The sequence below is a fragment of the Ornithorhynchus anatinus genome, chromosome 4 (assembly GCF_004115215.2).
Source record: "Ornithorhynchus anatinus isolate Pmale09 chromosome 4, mOrnAna1.pri.v4, whole genome shotgun sequence".
In the NCBI taxonomy this organism is placed as follows: Eukaryota; Metazoa; Chordata; class Mammalia; order Monotremata; family Ornithorhynchidae; genus Ornithorhynchus; species Ornithorhynchus anatinus.
Window position 1 is genome coordinate 17419809 of NC_041731.1, and position 6537 is coordinate 17426345.

At 45.9% G+C, this 6537-nt stretch overlaps 1 non-coding gene across 1 annotated transcript; it reads left to right on the top strand.

Moving 5' to 3' along the window:
* Nucleotides 1-2345: 2345 nt before the first annotated feature.
* On the top strand, nucleotides 2346-2483 carry LOC114811405. Its single transcript, XR_003759109.1, has one exon. It is a non-coding gene; the product is annotated as a small nucleolar RNA SNORA7 (small nucleolar RNA).
* The last annotated feature ends 4054 nt before the right edge of the window (nucleotides 2484-6537 follow it).

Consider the following 6537-nt stretch of genomic DNA (forward strand, 5'->3'; position numbering starts at 1 on the left):
ATGACTTAGTGAAGGTCATACAGCAGACAAGTAGTAGAGTCAAGATTTGAACTCAGCTCCCTGGCACCCAGACCCATGCTTTCTCCACTAAGCAAAATGGCTCCCTGTCTTTAAATACAAAGGACAGCAAAAAACCCCATAAATATATATATACATATATATATATATGTATAGATCTGTGTGTGTATAAATATACATATGCATACATATATGGATATATGTGTGTGCATAGCATAGTCATTCATTCAATCCTATTTATTAAGTGCTTACTCTGTGCAGAGCACTGTACTAAGCTCTTGGAAAGAACAATTACTCAAAATACTTTAATTTTAAAAAGCAAGTTTTTTCTTTGGGTTGGCTTAGAACCTAAACTGTGGCCTTCATCTATAGAGAACATGCTTTACTATGGTCATAAGAATCTGTGTTTATGCCAGAAGTAGGTTGACAATCATGAACAGAATTTTAAAAAAAGACTGGATTTTGTAAAAATACTCAGTTGTTGAAAATTAGATTTCAATGAATTTCTTCCATGGCTCACAAGGCATTGTTTCTTCTTTTTAAAGAGAGGTTTCCCAAGACTCCTACATGGCTACTTTTAATTGTGGATTATTATTTCATTGTTTTTCTTTTGAAATCTTTTTACAGCTGCCAGGTCCTGCTGTATTAATAGCCTCTGATTCAGTTCAGTAATAGGGCTATTACATAATGGGTTATGTTTCCTTTTATTACCAAAATATGGAGAAGAGAAAGACCTTTATGAGGAGGCAGTTATTATCCCTATATGCAGACTTCTAGGAAAATTCTAGACAAGGAAATTCTTCAAAAGGGAAATAAAAAGTCATAATAAAAAAAAAAGGAGAAAGAAACAGATGCTGATTAATCGTTGTATTTCTCAATAAAGCCATCTTTCCTCCGTGATCCGTGAACCCACGGTAGATAAAAGAGACACTTTCCTTGCCAATCTCGTATTTGTAGCCCCTTATCCTGATCTCCCGGATTATGGTAAGAATGTTCTGATCAAAATGAGACATTAAACAGCTATTATGTACCGAGCACGGCAATAAACATTTAGGCGAGAACAATCGAACTGGTAAACGTGACCTTTGCCCTCAGCGAGCTTGTAGTTTGAGCGGGGGGCTGTATCCAGATGTTCCAGTAAATGTCAGATTGAAAGAAGGAATACAGAATTTAAGATGTGTACAGAAATACAACAGAAGACTGAAAACACTGCTTTCTGGTGTGGAAGTGCTGACATGGCAGTTGGGAGAAAGGACGGGCGATTAGAAATCAAATGGAAAAGGACTTCTTGAGGAGAAAGAACTCAAGAAGAGATGTGGTCTGTTTGGAGGGATTCTTGGGAAGCAGATATATGAGGACAGGACTGGAGGAAACATCTTGCCAAGAACGTGGAAAATATCATTAAAGGGATAAATGAGTTTGTTGTAATAGTTGGCTGGCTCTGTAATACGCACCATTGAACTAGCTGAGGAAGACCTCCTCTCTGCCCTCCTCAACTCTTGCTCCATGATCCATAGAAACCTTTCTACCTCACCTTCCCCAGTCTCTAACATTGCTCTGTCCAGTTTGAGACGATGGCAAGATCGGTATTAATCAGTAGGGCCAGAATCTCTATTCTAGAGCTAATACTCTAGAATTTCCCACTCCCCTCCTCAAAAGCCTCTAGTGGTGGCCTATCAACCTTCGCATGAAACAAAAACTCCTCAGTCTTGGCTTCAGAGTGCTCCATCACCTTGGCCTCGCTTTCCTCACCTCCCTTCTTTCCTTCCACAGCCCAGCCTGTACAATCCGCTCCTCTGCCGCTCACCTCCTCACAGTGCCTCGTTCTCGCCTGTCCCGCCGTCGACCCCTGGCCCATGCCCTCCCACTGTCCTGGAATGCCCTCCCTCCTCACCTCTGCCAAATTAAGTCACTTCCCCTCTTCAGAGCCCTACTACAAGCTCACCTCCTCCAAGAGGTCTTCCCAGACTGAGCCCTCCTTTCCCTCTGCCCCTCTTCCCCTCCCCATTCCCCCTACTCCCTCCCTCTGCTCTACCCCCTTCCCCTCCTCACAGCACTTGGGTATATTTGTATATATTATTTATGACTCCATTAATTTTATTAAGGATGTGAATATACCTATGATTCTATTTCTCTTGATGGTATTGATGCCTGGCTACTTGTTTTGTTTTGTTGTCTGTCACCCCCCTTTTAGACTGTGAGCACATTGCTGGGCAGGGATTGTCTCTGTTATGGAAATGTACCATTCCAAACGCTTAGTACAGTGCTCTGCACACAGTAAGCGCTCAATAAATATGATTGAATGAATGAGTAAATAATACAGGCCGCCCCTCTCAGGGTCACATCTGGAGAGTTTCCAGTACTCTATCAGTCTCTACTATCGGAGGGACAGTCAAGCAGAGGCCTGTCCATTCCATTTCTAGCTTGGGAAGTGGCTAGCGAGTGGAAGGCCATCTGCTACGAATCAAAGCTCACCTGTGCCGGGCAGCAGCGACGTGGGAGAGAGTCAGAGGCAGAGACTCAAGTTTACTGTGCGGAAGGAGGCTCTGGTAAACCGCTTCTGAATTTTTACCAAGAAAACAGTATGGATACACTACCGGAATGATTACAGATGGAGGTAGGGCGTTCTGGGAGAGATGTGACCATGGAGTTGCTATGGGTGAGAAACGACTCGACGGCAAAAGACAAGACCAGAACCTCTAATATCTGCAAGATAAACTGGGCTCCATTCCTGTTAGAAAATCACTTCCATAAAGCCTCTTCAAGTTGAAGAGGCTTCGGCCTCAACATCCATCTCTAACTGCTCTCACTAGTGATTTTATCCATCAATCAATTGTATTTATTGAGTGCTTACTGTGAGCAAAGCACTGTACTCATCGATTTGGGGAGTACAAAATGACAGAATTGGTAGATTCATTCCCTGCCCTGCAGCATGGCCTGGTGGAAAGATCATGGGCAGACAGCAAAACAAAACAAGTAGTCAGGCATCAATACCATCAGAAGAGATAAACAGAACATATGTACACATGATTACTAAAGTAGAGTAATAAATAATATATACAAATATACACAAGAGCTGTGGAAAGGGGAAGGGAGTAGAGCAGAGGGAGGGAGTAGGGGCGATGGAGGGGGAGGAAGAGAAAAGGGAAAGGGAGGGCTCAGTCTGGGCAGGCCTCCTGGAGGAGTTGAACTCTCAGTAGGGCTTGGAAGAGGGAAAGAGAGTTAGTTTGGCAGATGTGAGGAGGGAGGGCATTCCAGGTCAGCAGTAGGATGCGGGCCAGGGGTCGAAGATAGGACAGGCGAGAACGAGGCCCAGTGAGGAGGTTAGCGGCGTCCGGGGAGTGGAGTGTGCGGGCTGGGCTGGAGAAGGAGAGAAGGGAGGTGAGGGAGGAGGGGGCCAGGTGATGGAGAGCTTCGAAGGCAAGAGTGAGGAATTTTTGCTTCGTGCTAAGGTTGATAGGCAACCACTGGAGGTTGTTGAGGAGGGGGGTGAGATGACATATCTGCGTGGACAGGCCAATGTGCTCATTCTGGGGGGGCTGTCTCCATGTGGCCATGCCCATTTGGGCATTCTGGTGTGACCCCACTAGTGTGGGCATGCTGGAGTGACTGCTGTGGTATGAGCTTTTTGTCCCTGGCTTCTAGCTCCCCCTGCCAGGGCTCAGAAGGAGGACGGGATGTTTCCAGTGGGGATGCTGGCTGGGGATTCCATATTTCTCTGGGGCCCGGGCTGCCCCAACTGGCTTTCATAGCTGTGAGGAGAGGAGGAGCAGAGGCCCCTCGGCATGGCTCCCAACCACCAGTCCCATGGAGGGATGAGTTGCCACGTGGCACGGGGCTGGTCGGCCCCCTGCGGCACAGCCAACTCCCACATTGAGCCCAGCATGGCCCTGAGCAAGGCAACGGAACCCAATGGCTTCTCGAGAAATGGGCTGGGGGCAATCCGCCCCACACGGTTACCCCATCCACCCAACTCTTTCGGGTCCCCTTGGGGTGATCCGGCTGCAGGCTAAGTCAGAGACTCCCCTCACCCCTTGCCCAAGCCAAGCACAGTGCCTCTCTGCCCCTTTTAAATGTTTGCCCTTCCCATGCCAAGCATATATTTCTAATATTTTCACACCCGATGGAGGGAGAGATATTCCGCCAAGCGGCGTGAAAAGCAGGGGACCTAATGGATGGAGCATGGACTGGGAGTCATAATGACCTGGATTGTAATCCTGGTTCCTCTGCTTGTCTGCTGTGTAACCTGGGGCAAGTCACTTAACTTCTCCAGGCCTCAGTGGCCTCATCTGTAAAGTGGGGATTAAGGCCGTGAGCCCCACGTAGGACAAGCTGATCACCCTGTATCTACCCCAGCGCTTAGAACAGCGTTTGGTACATAGTAAGCATTTAAGAAATCATTATTATTAAGAATTTATTTACCTGCCCAGGTATAGAACTGAATTTTCACATGTTACTTTCTGAGAATAAAAACTGTGCCCCATCAGGGCTTAAAAAGTGATGGGAGATGAGCATTTCTGCCAATCCATTCATACTATTTAGTTTCTCTTGGTTGATTTTAGTCTCACGAAATTAATAGAGAAAGGAATAAAAGTCCCAATTTCTCAGTCGGGTTGCATTTATTTTGTGTTTTACTTTGAAAGGCACCAGAAACACAACCCAAAGAGTTCCTGACATGTTTGTTATTCTACCACATTACAAGCGTTTACGGGCTATCTTTCATGGAAAGAATCTATAGCTCCCTGTTGTTTCCAATAACAATATGTATCTTCAATGAATTGTGGTTTATCTTTCTTTAGCAAAGTGCAGCTGAAGCCCAAAGGTTTGAGTGTCTAAACATCACTGATGGCTTACAGTTTGTTAATCTTTTCTACTGTAGAGGGACGAGGAAATTATTGACATGGTTTTCAACAGAAAAAGTAAGCAGAAAGTTTTGTTTATGACATGGCTCCTTTGTTAGAAGATTCAAACTGACAATACGGTCTTGTTCTTAAGCCAGCCGAGCTAGAAATTTATCTCACCTGTCATGCAAACTATAAACAGTAGCCCGAACGTCAAGCCTCTGAATACATATCACAATCTATTAAGCATCCATTCCTTAAAGAAACCCTGACCACAAAATTGTGACCTTTAGCTGGCTGATCTTTGAAAAACTGCAAAGACATACGTGAGCTTGAAGCCAAAGAAGATTTAAGTGGCTCATGAGGACAGTTTATCAGAGTTATTATGCCAGTGTGGACATAAAAATCAATGCAAATGTTTATCCAGTTGGAAAATCCAGAAAAGCATGGTTATTTTTTTTCCATCCCAATATTCTCCCTCTGTGAGTGCCTACAAATCTTATGATTTTCTGGGACTTGGTGAGATTTCTTGGCCACGTTGGAAGTAAAGTAGTATTTCTTTCTTCAAAAACATGGGCCAGTAAGCACACATTTTCAGACCTATGCACTATACCAGGGAACTGGTTGACTACTGCTGAGAGTGACTGCAAGAAGTTTCCTACATCAGATAAACTATTGTTTCCTTTCACTCACCTCAGCCTCCTCCTGACCTCGCTCTCATTCAGCCCAATTTCCCCCACCCAAAACCTGTGCTTCCTGACTTAAAAAAAAATAAGGCCCCCATTCCCACTCCTGCAACTCTGGAGAGACGCCATCCATTCCCAGCTGCCCTATCGTACCAACCCCTTGACCCCACATTGAATCGCAAAGCAGTGAGAAGCAGCATGGCCTAGTGGATAGAGTGTGGGCCTTGGAGTCAGAAGGTCAGGGGTTTTAATCCCGGCTCCACCTGTCCGCTGTGTGACCTTGGGCAAGTGGCTGAACGTCTCTGTGCCTCAGTTCCCTCATCTGTAAAATGGGGATTAAGACTGTGAGCCCTTTGTGGATTAGGGACTATGTCCAACCCATTTATCTTGTAGTTACCCCAGCGCTTAGAACATTGCCTGGCACAAATACCATAATAATAATTATTGTTCTAATTGTCCTGGGGCTGTGAGGGGGATGTGATGCTTGGTTGGATTACAACTGTGCCGGGGTGTCCTATCCATCTACCAATCCCTAGTAGAAGGGGTTGAAATATGAACTAACATGACCCCGCCTCTCTTATGTTTGACATCCACCAGTTGGATGAAGCAAAGTGGAACCTGACTTACATACATTCATGCATCCATACAGCTGGGATGGAGGCTTGGGCTCAGGAACAGCGCTGACCTCAAGGTGGACGCTGGTTCCACCAGGCCCCAAGGCATGGGCTGGTCCCCAGGGGAGACGGCGCTCGCTGGACGTGGGGAAAACTGAGGCCTATCGGAACGGAACAACGGGGCCCTTGTCCACCCCAGCCCGCTGCTGGCCCCTGGGGCCACCTGACCCACAAGGAAAAGAGTCTTTACGTGGCCAGAGCAACCCCTCTGGGCTTGTACTGGAAACAACCAAAGTAAAGTCCAACCTGGATTTATTTTTCATTAGCATTTTAAATAGAGAAAAAGCAAACATGAGGTTTCTCATTTCATCCATCACC